The sequence below is a fragment of the Neolamprologus multifasciatus genome, chromosome 6 (assembly GCF_963576455.1).
Source record: "Neolamprologus multifasciatus chromosome 6, fNeoMul1.2, whole genome shotgun sequence".
Classification (NCBI taxonomy): Eukaryota; Metazoa; Chordata; class Actinopteri; order Cichliformes; family Cichlidae; genus Neolamprologus; species Neolamprologus multifasciatus.
The window spans coordinates 18147987-18174421 of NC_140444.1; the positions used below are offsets into that span (position 1 = coordinate 18147987).

The 26435-nt window shown below is 40.4% G+C and overlaps 1 protein-coding gene across 21 annotated transcripts in view; it reads right to left on the reverse strand.

The window, feature by feature from the left end:
• Positions 1 to 26189, reverse strand: part of ptprdb (protein tyrosine phosphatase receptor type Db) — a 176012-nt gene extending 149823 nt beyond the window's left edge. For 16 of the 21 annotated variants that reach the window (XM_085163726.1, XM_085163724.1, XM_085163721.1 and 13 more), the window contains exons 1-3: positions 26070 to 26189; positions 25802 to 25914; positions 4557 to 4582 (exon numbers count right to left, since the gene is read on the reverse strand). The gene's annotated coding sequence lies outside the window, so the exon portion shown is untranslated. Of the gene's footprint in view, positions 1 to 4556; positions 4583 to 25801; positions 25915 to 26015 lie in introns of all 21 variants that reach the window. The other 5 variants (XM_085163711.1, XM_085163708.1, XM_085163710.1 and 2 more) reach the window with 5 other exon arrangements.
• Between the last annotated feature and the right edge of the window lie 246 nt (positions 26190 to 26435).

The following is a 26435-nucleotide window of genomic DNA, read 5'->3' on the forward strand; positions in this document are numbered from 1 at the left end:
CTAAGCACTGGTTTTGACCCAGGACTGTGACCTTCCAAAATCATTGATTTGGCTCAAATATCTGGATCGCCTACCCAACGTCACTGTAAATTAATTTTTTTATTGGTTGTATCATTTAACACCAAGGCAAAGACTCATTTGGATCAAATTGATTGTAGCCCTCAGAGATTTTTTTTCCTTAAAAAAAAACAAAAGCTGTAAATAAAATATTTAACAGGTGTTGTGTGTAGGTACATGAACGATCACAAATTCAAAAATGACTTAATGCACGAAAAGCCATTCATTATTTCATGAAAACCTCATTAACTGCCAGGAGTCTCATTCTCTCAAGGACCACTTAAATTCTAATATACTGAAAGGTTAACATAGATATTTTTTTAGCCAATGAGGCAGAACATGTTGTCTACTTCACCTTTAATTCTTTTTTTAATGCATGAAGTCATGGATAAATTCATTACCTTTTGTCTTTATGCTGTCACTAAGATCAATAGACAAATTGTTTCCATTCAGTATCAGTTCTGATCAACTAAGAAAAACTAAATAATGGTTTTCCATTAGTATTACAGATCATTTAACCTTTTAAATGTATTTTAAACAACACAATTTACATCATTAACAATGATTCTAGCTGGTGTGTGCTTGGAGACAAGTTACCATCTTCCATAAATTATGTAACTAATTTGCTAGTGACCAAAGACCAAACCTTTTCTATTTCACAGAAAAGTCAAAATCCTGTTTCAGCATAATACTGAAAACTATTCCATGGATTTGTTACTTCTAGGCTGGACTATTGTAATTCCTTATTATGAGGTTTTTCTAAGATGAAAAAAAACTTAAAAAGTTAATCCAAAATACTGCAGCGAGTGTACTATCAGAGAGTAGAAAGAGAGATTATATTTGACTCATATTAACTTATTTTCATAGGTTCCCTGAAGACCATGTCATTTTCAGACTGCAAGCTTACTTATGGTTCCTAGAGTTTCCTCATGTAGAATGAGAGGCTCCTCTCCTTTGAAACCAGCTCCCATTTTGGGTTCAGGACACAAACACCCTTTGTTTTTAAGATTAGGTAAAAATGTTCCTTTTTTGGATCAGATGACCTTAGCATAAATCTTAGTTATGCTGCTGTGGGCTCAGGCTGGGGGGGACTTCCCATGATACACTGAGCACTTCTCATTTCACTCAACATGCCATTATTGAATGTCACTAACTTTAGTCTACTCTCTCCTTTAGCTTGATGTTGATGGTCTAGCTAAGCTCCTCCTTTTCTCTTGTCTTGGTAAATGGTTGATGCTTACTAGGCCCGATTTTGCTGTGGGTCATCCTTATGAATATAGTGCAATACCTTCCCTATTACATCATGATTAGGGAGGACAGGGTATTCAGCTGAACCAAAGCCGTTGATTTTGAACATAAAAGCAATGTTAAATAGAAATACTGTAAATAAAACACCTTTATGAAAAATGCAAACAAATATTTATATAATTATGTCAACAATTAAAAGAAAAAAATATTTGCATGATGTCTATTAGTCTGTCATCAAAGTAATCCTATCATAATTATTTACACTTCAGTGCATGTCATATAATAGTTAATAGTTTCATTTTAAAGGTGCTAGGTTACTGAAAATACCGAAAACAAACACTGACTTAAGAAATACAGCAGTGTTATAATATGCTTCCTAGCAGGACAATGAATTATTAACACAGATGTTTATTATCTTACTTTTTAAACTAGAAGGGCTGACATAGCAGAGGGGTACATGGTTGTTCCAGTTTTGTTTTAGGAAACCCAGTATCAAATGTTCAAAACTTTTTTTCCATAATAATCATATTTTATTACATTTTTTACATTTAATAGTGCGTAAGGAGCACTTTTTCCTTTTGAACTGTATTTTTTTTTAATACATGTAAAGCACCAATACCTCATAACTGTACTTAAGTACAGTGCCTGGTGAATTTTTGCTTACAAAGATTTATGTGCACAAAAAAATTAAACAAACCTCAAGAGTATCGAGTGAGGGCCAATGTGGCAGATGGGCCAGCAGTAGAGTAACATATGACTTTGTGCCCCGAGTATCTTCAGTAGCAGCGCGCCAGCCAAACCTTAGCCACTAATGAGGCTCCACACAAAGTCCCAGCAGAGCCCACTCAAAACACTGAACCAGACACAAACACAAGGAAGACACAGAGACTAAGATGTAGGCATATGCCCTCCCAAGCGCACATGCACACACACACACATGCTTTTTCACACAACCTCGGATAACAATAAAACGCAAGCACACACACACACACACACACACACACACACACACACACACACACACACACACACACACACAAATAATTGAGGTTTGTACCAAAGATTAACATTGCACCTTTGGTAAAAAAAAACTTAAATTCTTTGCTGGACTGGCATCCCTCTCAGCTTGTCCTTCTGAAGTAGATGTGACATAGCCTGCCATGATTATTAGTATTTTATTCCACTGTTACTGACACGTTCCAGTGTTAAGCATTCAAAATCAAAGAATAAACCTTTAACAACCTTTTGTTCTTTTCACTGTTAAATCTAAAAATTCTTTCAACATCTTTCAAATTATGCTTTTTTTTTTTTGGTAAAACGCTGCTTTGTCCATTTTCTGTAACTATGAATAACTTTCCAAAAATGATTTCTGCTTTATCACAGAGAAAGAATACCTTTGAACTGTAGTTTACCCAACACACGCTGCTTACTTTAGCTGAATATGAATATACATGTGCACTCTGTACAGAACTCTGCACTGTTGCATAGTGACTTTATTTTAGTTAACCTATTATTACCCATTTTTACCATGTTGTTCAACAGAGTGAAAAAAAGGAGAAATTGCACGATGTATGATTTACTTACTCCTCATGTTTCAGATTCTGTACAGATGCTCTAATTGCAATTTTCTTGGCTGATTCATATTCTTTTTTTTTGTAAGTGTGACCTGCCAATACTGAAATTTGTCGATTAATGTTTTCTTTTAAAGAAACATAATTGACAGGATATACAAGCAAAAATAAACTTTTCTTCAATGCAAAAATTTATTTTCATAATAAAATAACTAAACTTTTACCCTGAACTTTAGTGAGTCACTAGATCTTCTCTCACTTAAACACCTGAAAAAAAGTTTTCTGCTCTTAGAAAAGGGGTAGAAATATTTGAGTTGTTGTACAATCATCTTTACCTGTATTTTATCTTACCAAACAGGAGCATCATTTACTTGCATCTTTTTTCGGTATGGTTATGAGTTAGAGTTATAAGTATGGTTATAAGTTCAAAAGATAACAGAATATTAACCATTTTGTCTTTTTCACCTGTTCCATCATCTCTGCTTTCATCCTTTCACTGTTCAGACTGAGGCTGCTGGCTGAGCTCTGGATAGCTTTAGCTTTAGCAACTTTGCCTTTGTTAGCATCTTTAAAATGTTCATATTCAGCTGGATGATAGTCATTTCAGTGTCTTATTAAGTTTGTCATTACAAACATTTTCATGGTAGTCCCCCTATGGTTTATTTGGCAAACATTCCATACTGTCTCCACTCAAAGTGAGCTACACTAACAACATGTTAGCATGTAGCTGTGGTGCTGCTGTTCCCGTGTTGTGCATACATGAAAAGGTAATGTGACCTTCCAAGCCAAGAACACTGGAAACTCTCTGATTCCAGTTGCATCCCAGTTGAGCGTTGCATCTCTAGTCTTCTGATTACTTTGCCATTTGTCTTTTTTATCAGCGTTGTCTGGCCTTTACAGTGTTTGTTGCTTTTGCTAGTTAGTTTATTAAAGTTACTTTTCCTATTCATGCTGCCTGAGTGCCTGTGCTTGGTGTCCTCTTACCAGAACTCCACATAACAGTGACATTGCAGATATTACAGAGACATCTTTTATGCCCAAACACAAGGTCAAACCCAGCTGTATGGCATTGAAGCACATTTAATTTTCTTTTGAAAGTATTGTGAGTCTGCTGATATTATTACAGAACATTGCAGCCTGAAAGTAATAAGTTTGAGATTTACTAAAGCTGAAACCTGTAGTCTACAAATAAACAACAATATTGGCATTGCCTTTTAAAAACTGTAAGGTATTTTTATTTTTTTATTTTTTTTATTTTTTGCTCTTGTTGATTTGCAGACGAGTTCAGATTCAGTCGTAAGATGCCTCAGAAGAGGACTTACTGTGTTTTATTATAGTTTGTGTACGGAATTGCCAAACAGCAATATATCACACGTGCTATAAAATCCCAATGGAAAGTGTAATACTGGCTTCTAATTCTGCTCTGTACATTTCAGACCATGGCTATACCAGCTGAGTGCAGTGGGAGTGCTACCCAGAGTGTCTCTTTGTTATCTTAACACAATTTCATTGTGTTTCAGTGAGCAGAATACTGAGCCAAATAATTTTTGAGGACGCAGACTGTTCCGTGAAACACACACTGTGCCAAGTGCTGATGGCATGCTGTGTTTTATGGGTAGAAAATCAGACGAAGAAAAGTACTGAACAAGAAAAGGAAAACATGAAATGAGACACTCTTACCTTAAGAAGCACTTCAGCACTTCAAACTGCAAAGAAAAGGAGCGAAACAGGGGAGAGGCAGAAGGAGAGAGGGAGGGACAAGAGGGGAGACGAGAGGGGTAAAAAAAGAGAGACTGAAATTAGATTACCATAGGGTGCAACAACTTTCCACTTTACAGGAAAACATCTGAGATAAAACTACAGACATTTTTTGAAGGAGTGATTTAATTTCACAAGCAGTGCTGTTGTGCATTTCTCTGCAATTTCATTCCCTTGCCTTCGGCAACACATACAGTACTGAGCATTTATAGTTGACTGGCCTGCATGCATTTTGAAAAATAATTCTTTGTGAGGATGTAAAGAGTCATTTCAACAATTTCCAAGAAGTCCAGTGAAATTCATTTGGACGTAGTTATCAAAAGCACAATTACCTCTTGAGTTCAGTTTTGAGTATTTTTTAATGACATCACTTAATCAGTGTTTTACACTGACAGATTACATGAAATTAAAAATACGATAAAATGACTGTGATTTTATTTAAAGTTTTAAATGTCAAGCAGGTGTGCTTTGACAGGTTTGACTAAGAATATGGAGAAGATTTACAAGAGGAAACAAAGTGAAACCATTTCTGCTGCTCCGAATGTCACTTGACAGTTGTTTTCTTCAAAAAAATAGAAAATAAAAGAAGCCGCTCTTAAGTTTAGTTTTGATGGGGCTGCTCAAATGGAAACAGAATTTAAACAAAGAAAAAAATTGTAAGGCATTATAAATTTAAAAAAAATATCTGTACAGCATGTATCCTTCTTCCCTTTCTTCAAACCTGAGTTTAAAGCAGAAAATACTACTTTGCTAGGTATTGTTCTTCTCTCTTATCCGTTGCCAAATACTGACTTTCTCTACTTCACACTGTCACATTCTCCTGGCTGCAATTCATGAAGCTTTGGAGAGAGATAGCACACACATTCACACTGCTAAAACACACTGACATGCCTAAAAAAAAGAAGAGAAAAAAACCCAAACAAAATAAACAAAGACTGACCAAGAAAACTGCTTCCTAATTAAAAAACTGTAACAAGCAGATGCTAAAGTAAGAAATGCTGACATAGATATTATAAAGGTTGACCAAACTTTAAAAATCATGTCTGTGCCTTCTAGCTGAGTTCGCAACATTAAAATAGATTACTAAAATAGAACCCAGGTTTCATTTTACTCACTTAATATGAAGAGAAGTTGTGTAATGAATTGTTAGCTACATAGCTTATATATACACACACACACACACACACACACACACATATATATATATATATATATATATATATACATATATATATATATGTGTGTATATATATATATATATGTATGTACATATATATATATATATATATATATATATATATATATATATATATATATATATATATATATATATATATATATATATTTACAGTCACTTTATTACAGTAGGTGCTAGTGTTTAGCTGCTCATTAACACAAATATCTAATCACATGATGCTAAAGTTCAAAGAAGGAGGAAGAAAGATGAAGTAATTTTGAATGTGGCATGGTTGTTGCTGTGAGACCAGCTGATCTGAATATTTCAGAAACTGCTTTTCTACTGGGATTTTCCCACACTAACATCTCTTGGGTTTACAGGGAAAACAGAAAATATCCAGTGAGCAGGAGTTCTTTGGGTGAAAATGGCTTGTAGATGCCAGAGGTCAGAGGAGAATGGCCAGACTGCTTTGAGCTCATAGGAAGACCACACTAATTCAAATAACCACAACAAAAGTATGCAGAAGATCATCTCTGCATCAAACGTTGGAGCAGCTAACCTAAGCATCAGAAGACCACACTGGGGGTCTGTCAGCTAAGAGCAAGAAGTTGAGCCTACAATTCACACGAATTCACCAAAATTGGGCAGTAGAAACCTGGAAAAATGTTACCTGGACTGATTTCTGTAGCAAAACTCAGATGTTAGGGTCAAAAAATGGCATCAACAACATGAAAACATGCATTCATCCAGCCCTGTACCAAAGATTCGGGGTTATGGCAGCGGTGTAACCGTGTCAGGGATATTCTCTTTGCACACTTTTAGTACCAAATGAACAGCCATTGTTGCTGACCATGTATGACTATGTCCATTATCCTGCTGGTAGTAACGATCAAAACGGGGTACACTTCTTGAATAGGACACAGTTCACCATACTCAAATGGCCTCCAAAGACACCAGATCTCAATTCAGCAGGAGAATTGTATCATGGATGTGCAGCCAACAAATCAACAGCAACTGTGTGATGCTATCATGTCAGCATGGACCAACTGTTTCCAGCACGTTGCTGAATCTCTGTCACAGAGAATTAAGGACGTTCTGAAGGCAAAAGGGTGTCTAACCAGGTAGCAGCATGACATATTTAAAACATGGCCACTGAGTGAAGAGTAACAAAAAAAGAAGTGTGGCTGGAATGTAAACCGTAAGAAATAGTTCTTATATTTGCATATTATAGGTTTCAAAACCCGGTTTTATATTGAGTGCTTATTAAATTAAATTAAATATTCATAAGAACGTTGACAACATACACACATATACATGATGGTGCACTCTGTAATTAACCTAAGACTAAGCTACATGACTCCATATCCATATAATTTAAAATCAATCTTACCAATGAGTGCATGCAGACATTCAAACCCACACACACACACTCACGATCAGAGTGTTTCATTAGTGAGGAGCAGATAGATAACCCTCCCTAAGGAGACATTGACCAAGGGGCCATTGATCTACTGAGCTAAGCCATTCTGTGTGTGTGTGTGTGTGTGCGTGTGTGTGTGTGTGTGTGTGTGTGTGTGTGTGCGTGCAGAAAGTGGCCTGCTGATGGAGTCTTTAAGCTGTTAGAGTAAGCACAGTAAATCTAATCCAGTTGTGTTTAATGGAAAGAGAAAGAAACAGTCTGTTGACATGTTCATTAGGACCAATTACTCTGTCCAATCACTGCCATATCACTCACTCACCAGAGAGGGTAGAGACACAAAGAGAGAGAGAGACCATCAGCAATATTTATGCCTTGGCAGACGACCATGAGAAAAGATTGATAGTACTTGAATGATAAATAAAAAACATATTTATTCCACTTACTGAGTGACAACATGGTGCATTTTGAGGCATCTAATTTCATTTGATCCCATTCAAGCCTGGCAGGGTACTGAAGTGTAAATCAATCTGGCTAAAACTGGAATCACTAAATTATACAGTCTTATTGATGATTCAATAAAGCTAGTTGGGCTCAGAGGTTGTATCATGACTTATGCTAATGATCCAATGTCACAAACATATTTCCCATAACAAGCTAACAACCACAGACGAAAACAAGAAAATGCTATTGCTGGTCACATATCACGGTCAAGTGTGTGTGTGTGTGTGTGTGTAAGAGAGAGCTTGAACGGTTTCCATCTACATGTGGGGGACTTATAATTAGCTTTCCAGCTTGTTCTCTTACATTGGATGTGAAGGTAATTGGCGCTTTTGGACACTCACTCTCAATCTCTGTCAATGCAAGTGTGCGTGTGCGTTTGTGTGTGTCTGAGTGTATGTGTGCGCTGTAGTGTCTAAATTCTGGAGGATGGCCAAACCATTACTGTGTGCTCAGCCTGCTCTAAAGCAGCTTGTGATTCATTAGTAATGAGTCCATTTGCAAACTAAATGAGTGTCTGAGTGTCCGAACGGCGACGTGTGCAATGATTGTGTCCACTTCATCTAGTCAACACTGCGCTGCTATTTTGTAGTAAAACACACATTCTCTCACACTACTGTACATTCAGAAGCATGTTGTAATGTTTCGGTATTTGTGCGTGCACGCGCGCGCGTGTGTGTGTTGAGCCAGGATGAGAAGCTCATGTGGAGATAATGAAGTCAGTCAGTTGTGCCATTAATTACTGTTTTACACCTGCATGTCTCAGCTAATTAGACATGCTGACACACACACATGCTGTATACACATACATTCTCTTGTTTTCTGAACTTGCACACACACGCAAACGCACACACTTAATAGAATTACGCATGTCTGAGTGCACAGAAAACACATATTTTGTAACACTCACTCCCAAGCACAAACTTCTAGACTTTTTTTTTTTTTCCACCGACGAGTCAAAAATACATTCTCATTTTCACTTTCTGGAAGGTGAGATGGCACTGCTAAACACAGCGTGGTTCGGGGATCTCTCTCTCTCCCCCCTTTCCCTCTTTTAGTCTCACTTACGAACACATCTCTGTACACCTCCGTCTCCCTTTCTCACTGTCATTCTCTTGTCCTCACACTCTTCCTTCCTGCAAGTGTTCAGTTCCCACTGTCTCTCGGTACAGTGTATAGTCTATTCACTTCTTCAGTCTTTAAACTTCGCCTCGGTGTGTGTGTGTGTGAGACAGAGACAGAGAGTGTGTCTCTCTCCTCCTAGCCCATTTCTTCAACAAAGGCCACAGCTGCTGCCGGTTTGCTGAATAAAAGATGACAGAGCCATAATATCAGGAGATTACCAGCTAACGAAACAATGATTTTGTCCAATTTAAATAGTGACATCAGTTGCATCACAACCACTTTGCGTGTCAACTGTGATATGATAATGTTTGCTACCAAATGAAAACAGCTTCATCTGCACACACGGAGACTCCCTGATTTCATCTCCTCCTTTTGTTCTCTCACTCTCTCTCTCCCCACACATTTGCTCTGGCTCTCTGGCACACACACACACACACACACACACACACACACACACACACACACACACACACACACACACACACACAGCAACACGAAGAGCATATGGCTATTTCTCTCCTCTTTGAAGGGTTGCTTTGAAGCTATGGCACCCGTATCGATTGGCGCTCAGATGAGCTCGCTTCACCAGAGCCCTGCGATTATCTGTCGCTTTATTTCAAACAGAGCGCAAGAGAGGGAGGCTTACACACCCATCACTCACTCACACTCTCACAGTCAGTTATACACTCATACATGAAGTGTGCGCGCACACACACACACAAACACATACACACATACACAAACGGGGATAATGAGATGAGCTTACATGCTGAACCCCGATACTTAAGGCAAGCTGTGCTTCAGAACTGACAAGTGAGTGGTGAATGTTAAGAAAGTGAGGACATAGTGAGAGAAAAAAAGACTATAAAGTCTGGCAAAGTGATGAAACTTAAGAGAAAAAAATTCTTCCTACGCTTCTATGCTGATTAAAAAAAATCACACCTCTTTTTCCATAGGCATTATGCAAATCAGTTTGTCAAAATGAGCATTTACTGGAGTGCAGTCCGTGTAAAAAAGATTCTGCTTGAGGTCAATGCTTAACACTGATTGTCATCTTTTAAAAAAAAAAAAAAACTGGAAAAAACACAGCTGAGGTCCGATAATAAAAGTGTGGTCACCATGGTCTGCTTTTAAAGTCTGTAGGGATTATACAAAGAGGGAATTTCTGCTACATGCCCATGGGAGCAACACAGGGAGTGAGCCAGGGTGATATGAAATGTTAATGGTCTGCTCAGGGCAGCAGAACTTCATAAAAGTCTTGATTTAGAAACAGAGGCTTTCAGGAACAACGAAAATTGCCGTAGCACACATAGAGAGGCACACATGTGGCCATGGCTTGGGAGATGGAGGGAGTTGTCTACCAATTGGAAGGCCGGCGGTTCAATCCCCGACTCCTCTAGTCTGCATATTGAATTATCCTTGGGCAAGTACTGACTTCTTAGTTTCTTCTGGAGTGTGAGTTGGGTTAAAAAAAATTAAGGGAACAACTAAAATTTTTGGTGGGATTTTGCACTCTGCTCTTGACTCCACTGACTACTCTTACATCATTTTGTTCTTAAAAGGTTACACAATGCATGCCGGTAAAGATTTTCAGGTTGAATATTTCATTCACAATCCAATGTATGATGTAAGTGTTCCCTTAATGTTTTTGAGCAGTATATTTGAGGGTGAGGTTTGAGTCAAGATTATCACTCTTGGATTGACACCAATACTTAAGCATTTAGCAGAGTCTTTTCACATCATCTCACTTCATTTTCTTTAAGAATATCATTGAATTCTATTACATTCAAAGGGGGCATCCAAAATCTCATATTTCACGCATGATATTGCAAACAGTTACCACAAAACGTAAAGATATTCTCTAACCACACCGCTGAACTCTACACAACAAGTGCTCCCATTTGATTTTGTTCACATTCTTCATAGTAATGATTTTTTCTTTCTTTTATTTTTTTTCTGCACCGCTCCAATTCTCTGAGATTAAATTTTTCATCTCAAATCTTTCACCCATTACCTGCACACGGTTAACTGTCACAGCATATCTGCCGGGGCACACTTAACAGAGTGGACATTACACACAGCTGTTTGGTAACAAACGCGGTTTTCTTTCGGCTACACTGTATGTTAGAGTATGCACAGAATGGGGCTGAGTATGGATATTGCACTTGGAAAACTAGGAAAAATAATGAAGTGACTGATTAGTGCACAAAACACTTGCTGCCTGTCTGGTTATGCAGAGCGTGATGTGCATGTCTAAATGTGTAAGCATGTGAATATTTGTATGCGTGTGTGTGTGTGTGTGTGTGTGTGTGTGTGTGTGTGTGTGTATGTGTGTGTGTGCAAGAACAAAGGGAGTCTCGAGAGGTTGCGAGGGGGATGTCTGGGTGAGTAAGTTTATTAGCTGAGGTGGAAGGTTTATGTGCATAAGTGCACCTCCGAGAACCTGAAAAAATGAAAATGTGTGTGTGTGTTTGTGTGTGTTCGTATGTGAGCAAGAGGCAGAGGGAGGGAACTGTGTGTGTAACTGTGTGTGTGTGTGTGTGTGTGTGTGCATTTATGTGTGTATTTGTATACTCGTTAGGTCGGTATCCAACCATTGCTATCAGCAGTAATCTTGACTCAGCATCAATAATGACCCCATTAGTCACAAACCCCTACTGGTGCACACTCGTACACACAAACTTAAACGCACACATACACAGACTGCCAGATGGACACCTCCTCTTATTACTGTTTGTGTGTATGTGCATGTAAATCACATGTGACATTTTCTAAAGGGACACGAAAGCTATACAGACACAAAATTCAACGTATAACACTTGGTTCGTCTCATTTTTACCCATGAACCAAATGACGCTTGGAGAAATCAGTCGTTTTCACACCATCGACAATGCAGCCACACAGATTTTTAAAAAAACGTGTCATGTCATTTCAGCAGAGTTACATCACTGAATTTCAGCAAGGTCGGAGTCTGTGGTAAAACGTATCCACCATTAGGTTTTAAGTTCTCAGTTCTTATTCAAATCTGACCTTGAACCTTTTTTCAATTTGATTGTGTTTTTTTTTTTAATCTATAGCCGTGTGCATCTCATTAAATATGCATAAATGTGTCTTTTGTTTTGATACTATCTTTTATGTATGCACTTAATTGTATGCATGCACAAAAGAAAGTTTCCATTTGACTTTCACGCTGTAAGAAAGGACATAGAAAAAAAAACACAGGACAAAAAAGAAAACACCCTGAGTGTACTTGGAAGGACGTGCAGAATCATATTCAAATGTACAGCAATTTCACCCAGTTTGCCACCTTGTTATCTTCTTCGTACTACGGTGCAAGTAGTTAAAGTACAGTTTCATGCATGTTAATAGAATCGTCGTTTTCTGGCATGAAAGAAAGAGAGAGAAGGATAATGTGAGAGAAAGTAAGGCAGAAGGAAAACACAAGGGCAGGAAGCTGAATAATAAATAACATAATGGCTGTATAATGATATTAAATATAAAAACACAAATAGAGCCTGGCTAAATGCACACAGACAATCTGGTGAAAAGAGAGAGATCTGGGGAAAAGCTGCGTTGCTGACAGTGTAAAGGTCAGAGGTCACGTGTCAAGAGTTAAGACCCAGTCAGCGAGACCGAACCTCGCAGGAGACCTCACCTCTGCCAGCCCTCCGCCTGCAAGTGTATGTGTGTGTGTGTGTATGCTGGAAGCGCATGCGTGTCACAGTCATACATATGCACATTTACATCACATTTCAGTTACGGATGTGTGCGTGTGTGCCAATCACAAAGCTCACAGTAGGTATGTGATCCTTCCTTTATATGTCGCATGTGTGCGCGTGACCCCATGCCCTACATCCTGACAGGAAGAGCCAGCAGGCTACGTGGGGAATGTTGGACCCCGAGGTGTCAATCACAGATTTAGATTGACAGACGAGTTAGCTAGCGCTGCTCTCACATTCACCCACACACTCTCCCTCACAGGACTGCACTCTGTCACTCTCTCAAGCTGACTGTCTTTCACTCCCTCTTCCTGTCTCTGTCTCCTCTCCATCTCTTCATTTCTCCTTGTCTCTCTTTTTTTGTCTGTCTCACAGTCCACGTCTGTACACTCACATGCTGTTTTTCAGTTTGTGAACCCCCCTCCCTGCCCTACCACCACCACCACCACCATTCGCAGTCACTGCCTGTCTCTCAGCTTGCCTCTCCTCTTTTTCTATGACAGATGGGTGCCTCAGAGGATTTCTGTTTCTGTTTTCTCTCTATCGCAGTGCATGTCCTTTCTTTGGTTTTCTAGTTTTCTTCAAAGCACACGATGGTGGTCATTCATGCATGCACACATTTGTGATGAATGTGTATCAAACATCTGTCTGTTTAAATGTGGCTTCATGACTGTTATTGTTTTGCTGTCTCTGAAAAAAATGCAAAAAAAAGGTATTTAGACTTCTGACTGTGAAATACGTGCATGCTGTTAATGGTTTTAAACGTTAAAATGAGTTTTAAGATGTTAAAAAGAAACCTAAAATTACTGCTTAACAAGTAATGCTATTTGTTCAGTTATTCAAATTGGTGCTGGATTAAACCAGCTTGGGTTGAAGTTTTTTTAGGTGTTTATAAGTGGAGTTAAATATAACATATTTGATTGAAATTAAGCAGAAAGTAAGTGTATCTCTAACTATTATTCCACAGTTTTAAAGAAAGTGATCTGGATCTATGCGAAAATGTAACGGGTTTCCTTTTTTGCCTATCCTCCACGTCTCTAAACCATTTTCATCAAATACAGAGTGATAGTTTTTGAATCATCTTGCTAACAGACAAACGCAAATGGTATCAGTCGTACCAATGCCTCTGCACAGGAATTAAAGTAACAACAACGGCACACAGAAAGTGATCCAAGGACAATGTCCTGCTTCCTAATGTTCACATAAAGGATTTGGAGGTGTACCAAAAGTTAATGAGTACTTCAGTGCCCGAGTTCCACCTTTTCACTAAGATTTTTCAAATTTGGCCGTGTAGTTTATTCTTATCCTGCTGACAAGCAGGCAAACAGCACAGGACACTTTATTATCTTGGAGAAGGAATAAAAAAACAAGCGGGTCATAATCTTAAGGAATTGTGCTTTCAACCACTTTTAAGAAAGCAGTGCTGGGCTAATGCAGCTCCAGTCTCGAGATGACATCACGGAAGAGAAAAAGTCCTTGAGCTCCAAGGACCATTAGATAACTATATTATCCAAGCTAGAAATATGGATAATTATATAATATTGTATAACTCAATCCTGTCTGGTTCTTTATATACAGACGAGATCTGAACACTTGGTATGCATTTTTTTAGTAAATCAAGTAATTCCATAATAAGAGAATTACTACTATTACTCCTTGGAAAATAGTTCTCAGTGTAAGCAGAGTGTAACAGGTCTAAATAGTGCAAACATCACTCCAAGTCAGTGAACACACTTTACAATAAATGCGTCCAGGTGTGATCGCAGATTAAGTCACCTGAAAACACAACTATTACCACTGGTGCACAAATAATCGTGTGTTTCCAATGTACTGAAGACTCAGTTCCACAGAGTGCTGTATGATCTGCAAATCTGTTGCACTGAGCTAATAGCTGTATAATAATCCTACTGCTTATCTCTACAAACATCCAGAAGGAGCAAATATCTTCTGATGTTTTACCTTTGCAGATATGTCAAATCTGTCCTCAAAACAGGATAAATTGCCTGCCTTGTTGTATAATCAGGCGTCTGTGGTGACTTCCTTGTTTGCATCTCATTTTCTCACTAGTACCTGTAGCCGCTCGCCCATTCCTCGCAACCCGTTGTGCTGTTATGATGTAGTTATTTTTGGATTTGCAGGATAAGTTGCACTATATGAGAAAATTCTTCATCATGGCACACTTGTTATATATTTATTTCTCTGAAAAATAATTACTGTATGTTTAACTGAACTGATGTAATATCCCGCATGCTTCAGTTTAGGTGAGTAAAATGTTAGTATTTATGTTACTTAGCACTAATTAGCAGGCGTCCGTGTGATACACCTGCACAGTCTATGGATGAAGTGTAACCCTATAACTAAGCACTGTAGCTTTTCATTCACATATGATCACCGCTTGAGAGCTCACAAGGTGATGGTAGGTGACGTCATCCTTAAAATAAAATGTATCTGTGAATATATGTTCTGTTTTTCATTATGGCACTCAGCCAGATCTTTAACAATATATCCATGTTTCCTCTTTGGGGTCAGTATAGTGTGTAACTAGTCTATTAGTGGGTGAAAAACATTCACAGTAACCATTTAGCCTCAATTTTTGCCCCTCACAAGGCCCTCGGGGCTTGACTGAGAGAGTTGGTTTTAAATAAAAATGAGACATGGGGAAATCTTTATGCTTATCAAAGAACACAAATTGGTTTCTGGTCAGCGTGCGAATGCATGTTTCACCTGAAACTGACAGAATGAATTCCGGTGTCTGCGATGTGTTAATGTGAGAAAGTGAGAAAAGGAGGGAAAGTAAAGGAGAAACTGCATTCATCTGAGCACAGGGCTGATCTGTCAAACTATATTCAGAGACTCTTTTAAAAAACATAGTGTAGCCTCTCCTTCTATTCTATACTCTGTTCACATTTTTCTTATTCTATCTCATTCTATGCTCCCCTGCATAATCTTCTCTGTCTCATCCTTTTCTTTGCCGTCATCCTCTGATTCCATTTCCCTCCCTTCTCGGCCTTCTTCATCTCCCTGTGTACTGCTCTATCTTCCATCTGCTCCCCCCCCCCCCCCCACCAACCCACCGGGCCCCCTCAGCCCCCCCCTCGTCATCGCTTTCCTTTCGTCTCGACACCTGACAGAGAGAGGATCCAGCAGTAAATCTCCTAAAGCACAGTCATCCACCATTGTTCACACCACAAAGCTGGAGAGGTAGAGAGAGAGTGAAGAAAGATAGTGAGATGGGCGAGGGAGACATTGAACGGTAGTTTGTTGAGAAGAAGAACAAAAGATACAAGATAACAAAAAGACAAACAGACACAAAATGGCCTGAGACGCAGGCGGTGGTGAGGGGGAAACAGACACTGATGGAAGTGCTAAAAGAATGATGGAAGGGAAGAGACAGTGCGGGAGGGAGATAAAGACACAAGCTTTCACTTACTGTAACTCACACAGAGCAGACAGTAGTCCATCCTTACACGCACACACACAGACACGCAGAGTGTGGCACTTAGCAAAATGATTAAAATTCCCTTTGGGTCAGAAGACATCCTTCCTGCCCAAGCAGAGAGGAATGTCTTGGACTAAGCTCCTTGGGCAAAAAGCTCAAACTTATGGAGGCCCACCACTCAGCTCTCGATGATTCACTTAAAGCTGCGAGTCTGCGCATGTATGTGTCAGCATGTACAGATTTGCGTACATGCATCTCTCGTCTGTGTGCTTTCATTTCTGTTTACGCACACAGATCTGTCCTTGTGCATGAGTCTACACTTGCATTCGTTTCTGTGTACTTGAGATTGTGTTTCTATGCGTGTGAGTATGTGTGACAGCGGGCTGGGCAGAGTGTCCATAGCCGGTGGTTTATGGCTGCTGAGGTCTGATTACATTGGTGTGACTGGAGGGGTGAGCAGACTGGTAGTTCTATCTGTCTTCTGTGTGGCTGACTGAACAGACATACAGCGAATGGAGGCGACTCAGCCAGAGACACTTGGCTTGCCTCCCAGAGATCTCGCAGAGTTACAGCCACATAATGGATTCACACAAGAACACACATCTGATTCATACTTGATTTGCAGGTTCTGTGTCTGTCTATGAATTGGATAATTATTTAAGTTGAAAGTGTTGACCCATAGTGACTGGGGAGTTCGACGCTTGTGTTTCACACATGCAAATCCATGCGTAACCACATTAAAATAACTACCTTTTCTTTAATGCTTCACACTGGAGTGGGTCCAGTGATCTCTCACAATCAAGTTGGGGTCAAGTAAGAGAAAATATTTTTATACAATAATAATAATTCATCATTCTGCTCTTACCTGACTGTGTTAGCAGGCAGGCAGCACTACCAGAAGCAGATAACCCTTGATTTATGACACTGAATCGAGATCTGAATATATTTACTGGTGAATAAAATTTCACAAGTCAGTTCTATGGGCAAGCACACAATATAATTCAAACAAGCAAATGAAAGAAACACTTGATTATCTTTGCTCTTCTGCACAGTATAAAGCATGCAGAACATCTCTATTCTATTCTAGATGATACTGGCTTGTCATAGATGGTTCTAAATGTTTAGTCGAATGATCATCTTACCTAATAATCTCTCATTTACTGAAACAGTTCTAATGTATAAAAGCAGCAAATAAGTGCTTTATTGAAGATGGAGATAGGAAATGCATGCAAATGTACACTAACTTTTAACTAACTTATTAAAAGTCAAAACAAACGCGCCTAATATTTTGTTTTCACAGATTTTTTTTTTTAACTTTTCAGAATTGCTCTCGCTACATTCAGTCTATCATTTTTAATTAACAGCCAATTTTTTGTGCCAGCAACTGCTTAAGTAAGCTCTTCTGTAGCAACTTGTATTACTTATGTAGTCTTATGTTAGATTTTGGACCAGGGAGTTTGGTTCACTTTCACTTTAGAGCAGCCTGAATGTTAAATTCAGTGCAGTTAAATTTTAGTTAGGAAAAAAAAAAGACTGAAACATTCTCAGGATCGCAGCAAGCCAAGCTAAGCTGTATTAATGACTGCTAAAGCAAAATGTTGGCAAGGTTGTACAGGTACCTGGAACATTTCAACTATGATTTTAATTACATTTCAGAGTACTGATGTGAGGGTCGGTCTGTTTTAACTTTGCTTAAAATAAAGGCAAGAAGTTGAAATTCCCTACAGCTGTTAGTTTCTTTTACATTTTTAGCGCATTAGCTGGAGCATCACTGGATCCCAGCGGTCATACATGAACCTTAAGTGTTAGTTGTTGCTACTGCAATAAACCTATTCCTACTTGTTAAGTAAACATGATCTAAAAATATATATGTTTTTGTGTTATTCTTTAAAAAAAATTCTATTCTATTCTATTCTGTTCTAATTAAGCCACTTCAAGTCAATTTAGTCCAAAGAGTCTGAGCTTTAAATGGAATGAGGTACTGTTTGGAGGTGGCCTTGCTTAATGATACCCATGGTGGATTTATGTAATACACAGAGGGATAAGGCAGAGGTAGCATGTTTTATCTTGCGACTATAAGTGTGCACTAGCAGACTGCTGAGAGAGGTAGAAGTGACAGAAAGAGGAGAGAGGGGCTGGTAGAGATTGTGAAAAGGGGGCAGGGGGGTGGAGGGTTGGGGGAGTGTTGAACAGAACAGAAGGCTAGATGTTGTTACATTTACTGAAAAACAGCTAAAAACCCTCTGTGCTCCGGAACTTTGAAGAAGAGAGAGGAGAAGGGACAAAGATTGGGCCAATAGATAGGCATGCATGAGAGAGCGAAGGTGAGAAATGAGAAGAGAAAAGAAGGGAAATAAATAGACACGAAACCAAGAGCAATTGAGATGGAGGGAGGGGGTGAAAGGTGGGAAGATGGACAGTGATGTATAGGTGTGCCGAGCGGTTGAAGCGCAGGTTTACTCCCAAGTGTGTGCAATGTATGAAATTAGAAAGAACAATGTGACGTAAAGTGATGAGGGAGACTCGGATGCCTGATGTTGTTTCTGTTCGCTTCCACTGCATCGGAAGGGAACACCTTCCACTAGTGTGTTTGTGTTTGACAGAGCGAGAGAGGAGAAAAAAAAGACAAGTAGGCAGCAAGAGAGGGTAATAAAAGGAAGATAATGAGAAGGGAAACTTGTGTGTGCATGCGTTTTGCGCGTGTTAATGTGCAATCGCATGTGCACGTGTGTATAAGTGAGTGCACGTGAGTGTGTATATTCGATTTCATGTGAATCCTAAATGTGGATGAAAACCAAGGCTTTAGGATTTTAATCAGCCCCATCTGAACGCTTTATGGCGAGTCTGAAAAGCTTTCATGTAGAGTTTCTCTCACGCTCACACACATACACACGTAGGCACACACAAACACACATAGCATTCCCTCATGCCTTCTGTTCTAAATTTACACCTAACACGAGCAGGAGAATGGGGGGAGAGGAGAAGCAAGGTAAGAGAGCGAAGAAAGAGAGTGGAGGAAGAGTGGTGGACAAAAGAAGTATGGGGGAGGGAAAAGGACACGAGCGAAGAGAAAGTGCACAGGGGAGGTAAAAGAAGTGTAGACAGAAATAAGAGGGGGAAGCAAATCTAAAAGGAGAGCAGAGGGGGGAAAAGAGAAAAGGAGAAGAGCCAAATTTGATTTAGACAGCGGCCAGGAGACTTGGAGAAAGGGAGGGATGGAGAAGTTCGATAGACTCGGGGAGAGAGGAAGGGAGAAGGACAGCGGTATATTAGTCAAGGTGTCCAGTCTATGTATTGCCTGCTGTGCAATACCACCCCTCTGATTTACTCTGCCGGGTGACTGATGAGAGGGAGGAAGAGAAGGAGGGATACAGAGATGAAGGGATGAGAGTGGAGGGAGGTCTCGCAACGAGCGTTTAGGCCAAATTAACGGCACCTCATAAATTAGACTAACAGCCAAATCGGAGGGGCTGGATGGGAGGGGCTGTGTTTGCGTGTGTGTGTGTGTGTGTGTGTGTGTGTGTGTGTGCGTGTGCAAGCGTGTTTTTGTATACACAACTAAGTATGCTTTGTGCATGTATAGTATGTGAATGATGACATGTCAAGAGGGAACAATTTGAACCAGTGCAAACAGATTACTCTGATAAAGCAGTGATATCCAGCCGCTTACTCATGCAAACACAATCTTCCCTTGATTACTGAACACACTGAAGCCTTTTCTCCTGCACGGTGCGCTCGTAAACTGAAACACTGTTACACATCGAGGATGCTGAATTTAAGTTGCCCACCTTTTTCACTAATAGTACGCTTTACCGTAAAGCAGAACAAATGTGAGATGCATTAGACTAAAAAAAACAAATTAACTGAATTACATGAATGATGTTTCGTTAATAAAATAGCGAGGACATATTAAATGTAAACGAAACTCACTGCCTGTGCAAAATGTTCAGAGACAATTCAGTTTGGTTTTATTTATATGGCTCCATATTGTAAGGTAAAGATAATAATGTACAATAAAACAGAGAAACAGTAGGAAGGAAAAACTCCCTTTTAACAGGAAGAAACCTCTGACAGAACCAGGCTCAGGGAGGGGGTGGCCATCTGTCGCGACCGGTTGGGGGTGATGGGAGGAAGACATGATGAAAAACACTCTGAGGAAGAGAGCCAGAGATTAATAATAACTAATGAGTGGTGTGTAAGCACATAGTGAATACGTAAAGATGAATACATCAGTTAGATGTTCACCTTTTCATTTTGTATAACACCTTCGCTCCTAGCAGCTAAAGAATAAAAAATGCTTTCACAGGCTTGTTAAGGTACTCGATCAGGGGGAAGTCGAGTTCTGGGTTGAATGCTGAAAATTACGATGATTTCTCCAGAAATTAACCATTAACCCAGACTGTGCTCTCAGGTCTCTTCTGTGTCTAGTTATCTCCCCCCTGCCTACTTTTTCTTATATAGTAGTACGACATCACACTCCAACGTTGTTATGACTCCAGTGAATCAAATAAAGACAACAGATACATTTAGACCTTTTCAAAGCTGTTAGAAGTATATTTTATGGGTGATGGGGGTTACAGCTGGGGATGTTCACCTCATATAAGGCTTGGTGCAATTTTCACCCCCCGTTATATAATATATGTTTTATCCTACCTTTCAAGCTACACACAGCATAAATCCCACCTCGTATACATTATTTATGTCACTCCCTTTACATTCTAAAGAAATGTTAACTCTGTCAGAAGTGCAAGCACTTGCCGATCGTTGTGTGATTACAGTACTGCTGGACAGAGTGAGATACTAACACAAAAACACACACACACACACGCACTTATGCACACACACTAACCCACCCACACACCAATCTTGGCAGTGTAGAGTTGATGTTCAGAGTGATTAAAGTGGCATGCTTCTGAGTGTGTCACCTGGGTGCTGCTGTATCTTAAATCAGGACAGTGGGGCTCAGATTGGGTATTGACTGGCCTGCAGAAGTCTCCATCCATCACGCTGAGAAACGATAGCAGCGAGGCCGCCCTGATGTAGCCATATACCACTGATGTTGCTCGCTGGCTGGCTCAGGTGACGTAAGGTTAGGGTTATGGCACAGACCCTTATTTATACTGCGTGGTGCGCAGGCAGAGAAGTGAAGCACACGGCCAGATGTGGACTGACAGGCAACGCGTCTGCCGTCAAGATACGGATAAGCACATGTTCACAAGCTAACGCGAAGGCAAGCGTACCTGTGACAAGCACAGGCTGACAAACACATGCTCAGACATGCAGCAGTTATAAGAGATAAGGCTTCCTGTTCTGTCTCCATCCTGTTGTCTCTCACTCTCAGTGACATAAACATACACGCACAGACGAGCACATGCACACACACATGCACAGACGTAACTCTCTGTCTTGAGGGTCTGAGCAGCATCTTTTGACTGTGTGCCTAATGATAATAAATGAGCCATCATGGGTGGGGAGGGAGGCACTAAGTCATCCCCTTCATCGACAGGAGGAAGACTGGGAGCCCCAAGGTCACCCCACTGTCAGCATCACTCTCCCTAATGACTTCTCCTGCTCCAGCACATACACACATGCATGTGCACATACATCGGCACACACAAAGTGCACCCCACCATGTTCACAGTCACATACCTCTCACCTACACATGTGCATATAAACAGAGATGTGCACACACAAAGAGTGTTATAGTAGCAGGAGTTGTATAGCAGAGCTGAATATCGCAAGGAAGGGTATTAAGCATGCAAGTCCGACATGAGGCTTTTATTTTGAAAATGTTATTTTTCTTTCATTACTTTCATTTGGGATTAAAAATATCATTTAACTTAAACAAAGTTAATGTTTTGATACTAGACGTACCTGGGACATAGTGTCAGGCAGGGCAAGCATTTCAGCCAGTGAGTATATGTTAAAGGAGAGTCTGAGGAGTTTTAAAGATGTGAAAAGTTCATATGGTCACATAACAGGTTAGATTAGAACATTTCTGAGAAGTCAGAAAAGGTCAGCTGAATTTGCAATATCAAAATGTGTGTTACTAATCTTGTAATCTTGTTAATTACCTAACACTAAGCCCCCCTACACCTGATATTTATCTTCTGACCTTTTGGATTGTGAATCCCCAGGCTGCAAAACACTTCTCTAATTTTCTATAATTTCCTTAAAATGCACAAATTTCCTTCTTTTTCTACTCAAAAACATTTTTAACAGTCTATCAGTCCATTACCGTGTTAAGTGAGGCACACTGTACCACTGCCTTCATGGTGCAATGTTTGCAGAATATCACCAAGCAGCTTTCCCCTTTAGCAAAACAGCGCTCGATCAGATCAGGAAAGAGGAAGACAAGCAGTGGATAACTGAAACATGTCTCTATAACCTTCCTGACCCTCCTGACTTCCATCCCTCTCCCTAATGAGCTGCCATGCACTGTCATCTCTCAGAGGCACAGATCAGAATTCAAATCCATAGAGGGTGGCCAAGTGAATTCTTCCAGCCAAAAGAGACGAACTAAAGCATTCCAAACCAGCGAACGTTATTAGCGCTGTACTAAAAATGTAAATTTGTGGGAGAGATGAGGCATCAGTAGACACAATGGAGAAATGAATAGGAACGTATAACGCCTTCACTTTTAACTGTGGGAATTTTTTCACACACAAGCACGTGCACATGCACATGCATGCATACATGCACGGGCACACGCTTACATACGTTGCACGTTTAGGCTGGAGCTGTAGAAAGCTAATTTGCACCACATTGAAATGCATCTCAATTAAAGAGAAACACATCGAGGTGCCAGGGGAGGAGAGAGATGTGAGAGAACGGGAGGGAGGAACGGGGTGTGAAACAGATAGTGTGTGAGAGTATGAGAGTAATAGAAGGCTGGGTGGATTGGGGGGTGGGGGGGTGGATGAGCTCAACTGGCAAGGGAAGAAGAGAGGGAGAGGAAAAACAGAGGAAGAGAGAGTATTTTCATCTCCTTCTCTTGGAAAAACATCTCATTTTGGGATGAATCAGATTTAGAAAGGGTGTTAGGAGGTTCAGGCGCAGCTAAAATCCTAACTAACTTCAGCCTCGTTATCACCACCTCTTTGGTTTGGTGCCAGCACGCCAGGGCTGTCCCTGCAAAAACTGTGTGTGTCCGTGTGAGTATGACTGTGTTTGTACTCAGATATTTTTAAGCCCAAGGCCATGTTCTGTTTGACAGAATGGGTGGAGGATAAGCAAAAGACACAATGAGGTTTTACCTAAGTATGTAACCAAATGTGACTGTGTGCCTGCATCAATGAGTTTTTGGTGTTAAATTCTTCATTCCTCGTTGTCATATTTGTCCATGCTGAAAATTAGATAATGCACATAAGTACATGTGTGTGTGCGCTGTTATGTGTGATTTAGTAAGTGTGCATCCGAGAGAACAAACAACATCCGGAGGAAAGGAAAAAAAGAAAAACATACCCAATCTGTCACATGGAAAAAAATCAGGATTTGCTTTGTATGCCTCTACCATTTTGCATGGGTTGTCATGTTCTAAAAAAACTGTGGTGATGCTCTCAGCCCACCGTCTTAATAACGCCACCAAATACAAGCAGGGACATTTGTCTTGCTGTCAAGATACTTAACTTCTTCCTTTAACCTGGTGTTTGCCTCCGCTCAAAGACACTAGAACTTGCACATATCTCAAAATGAAAAGCACTGTGGGAAATGAAGTGCTTTTAATCTTCTTCTGTTTTAAGATGTAGTGCATTACCATCACAGCATCATAACCGTGATGTAAATATACCTACCTCCTTCAGCGTGAGCGATAATCAACTGGTCAGCATTATAGCTATCATTAAGAAGAACCACAATAGGACTGCCATCATCATCATCATCTTGACTGCCATCAGCGGCAGCATATCAGCACATCATCTGAGACTACATCTCATTTTCACCTGACGAAAAAAAAACTGATGGGGGTTATAAAGGCTAAATGTTTGGCTCGTTGCATGATTGCCTGTCCACGTCTACAATGAGGTTCAAATTCTCCACTGAAACATCTGTGTGAATCCCAGAACTGAAACTCATCTAAACAGAGTGCAGGAGGCAAATTGAGGAGGTACGACAGAGGACACTTTCCCACTGAAATGAATTTTCTTTGATACATTATTACTGTTACGGTAAATGTAGCTAGACAACACGAAATAAATTCTGATTATTGAATATCCTGAGCCCGCCGAGCGGCGGCAAGACGGTAGCCTTCGTGCGTTTTCACCTCGGCTTTTCGGCCAGTGAAGCGTAAGTGCAAGTGAACCCGGCACTTTCCACTCATGTCACCTAAGTTACAAGCTGCCTTCATATGTGTTTAAATCTATGCTCTTGTTTGGTCAGTCCTCTTAGCCTCTTCTTGTTTATGCTTGCAGGTTGTGTAGCTAAAATAAGCAGTGGCCTTCTTTCATATACACCTCAAGCTGGTGACAAGCATGTCAAAGCCAAAAGAACCAAGTTTGTTTCAGTGAAGACCCTGACAGCTAAATATATAAATATATAGGCTAAAAAGAAAAACTGCTTACATGGGTTTTCTTTTTTCCTTCAATACTTTGAGTTAGCATAATCTCTCCCCCTCTCTCTCCTTCTCTCTGTCCCTCTTTTCTTTATGCTCACTTATTCTTTCCTTGCACACACATGACTGAGCAGATCCGGCTCACACAAACAGCCACTAAGACGCACACACATCGGGGCACACACATTCTGGGTTGCATGCTTCACAATGACAGCCCCATACTGTACTCGGACAATAAACCACATCAGAAAACTACTCAGACAACCTCTGAAGGCACTTTGTCTTGTCTTCTGTGTCTTTATGGCCTCTCAATCTGGCCTTGATGACACCGCTTATGAGCCTTTAAGCAGCCCTCTGTTGTGCATGGCCTGACAGATAGAGTTGTCATTACATTAAGTAGGGACTCTCTATTAGTGCAAATGGTGGCACATAACCAGATAATCGGCTGTGGACAGCAAGTGTGGCTATGTGGGAGGTGAGATGCTAACGGATGGTGTGTGGGAGAGTAATGTTTTATGTTGGAGGAAGTGTGATATTTCCATTATAGACAAGCTTAATTGATAAACAGGACAATAAAAGCAGAAAATGGCCTCATAGATTTGTGCCTACAGCACAGGCAGTTGTACTGTAGGATGTCACTATATATATAATGAGTAGTAATGGCACTGACAATAATAGCATATTAAGTAGAGGCTTTAGAACACTATCAGATAATGTCATCATTGTAGGGAATAAAAAGACTAATAAAATCCCCCTCATAAAAAGGGGGGAAGCAGCGCTTTCCCTGAGGGATCCCTGCGTTCCTTTCTTCTCACACTCCTCACTCATCTCACCTAATCTGCCCCCCACCCCCCAACTCCCTCACCCGGCCGGCTGTATTTTACTCTCACCGCCGTCCGTGAGTGGAATACTGACACCACTTCTAATTGTCACAAATAGCCACGTTTAAGTCCCATGCATAATAAGCGAGAAGTTAAAATGTAGAGGGAGCAGCGGAGGAGCTGCGCTGCACACGCTCGTTTTCCGCTTTTGGCACAAAAAGACAAAACACTTCTTGAAGTATCTGATGGTAATTATTAAAAGAATAAACCAAAAATAAAAAGACAAAAGTACTCGGTGTTTCAACACACTGCCGATATGGACCATTACAGCGAACCAGAATGGGGCACTTTGGGATGTTTTCCGCAAAAAATGAGGAAGGAAAAAAAATCAAGCAACAATTCCGGTCAAAGTGTACTCACCACAATATCCAGATCAGCGCGCGGTGTATGGAGAATCCCGAGGAGTTTCCCGTGTCTTTCTTCGCCCCAAGTTGAAGACAGCGATCAGATGCGGTCCCACAGTCCCGACTAAACTGCAAAGAGAAAAGGTAAGACCACATTGACAAAAAAGCACGTCAGCCAGATTCCCACATCTCGGGCGGCAATCGAGGTCAATCTCCCCCCACCTACCCACCCGAAAAGTAGATCAATAATTACACACGTATAGCTTTGTAATCCGGGGCTGTACCTCTTAAATGAGGCGGGATGACCACCAGAGAGTAAAAGAGACCGTTAAAGGACCGGGAAAGGCAGCGGCTGTCAGATTTGACTTCAAACTGATGCTGACGATGCGCACAGAGATAAGCTCCGGAGGGGAGAGAGAGAAAGAGAGAGCGAGAGAGGGAGAGAGAGAGAACGAGAGAGAGAGAGAGAGAGAGACGAGCCCACGGAAGTGAATTATAAAAATTCACCACTTGAAAGTTTCTCTAGTAGGTCGAAATATGAGCACAGAACATCTTTGCTCCAGAAATGATATCCCAGGAGCCGATGGAAGGTCTTAAAACATTATTTCCAATTCGACTCGGGCATGTTTAGGGTTGCACTAAAAATGCTA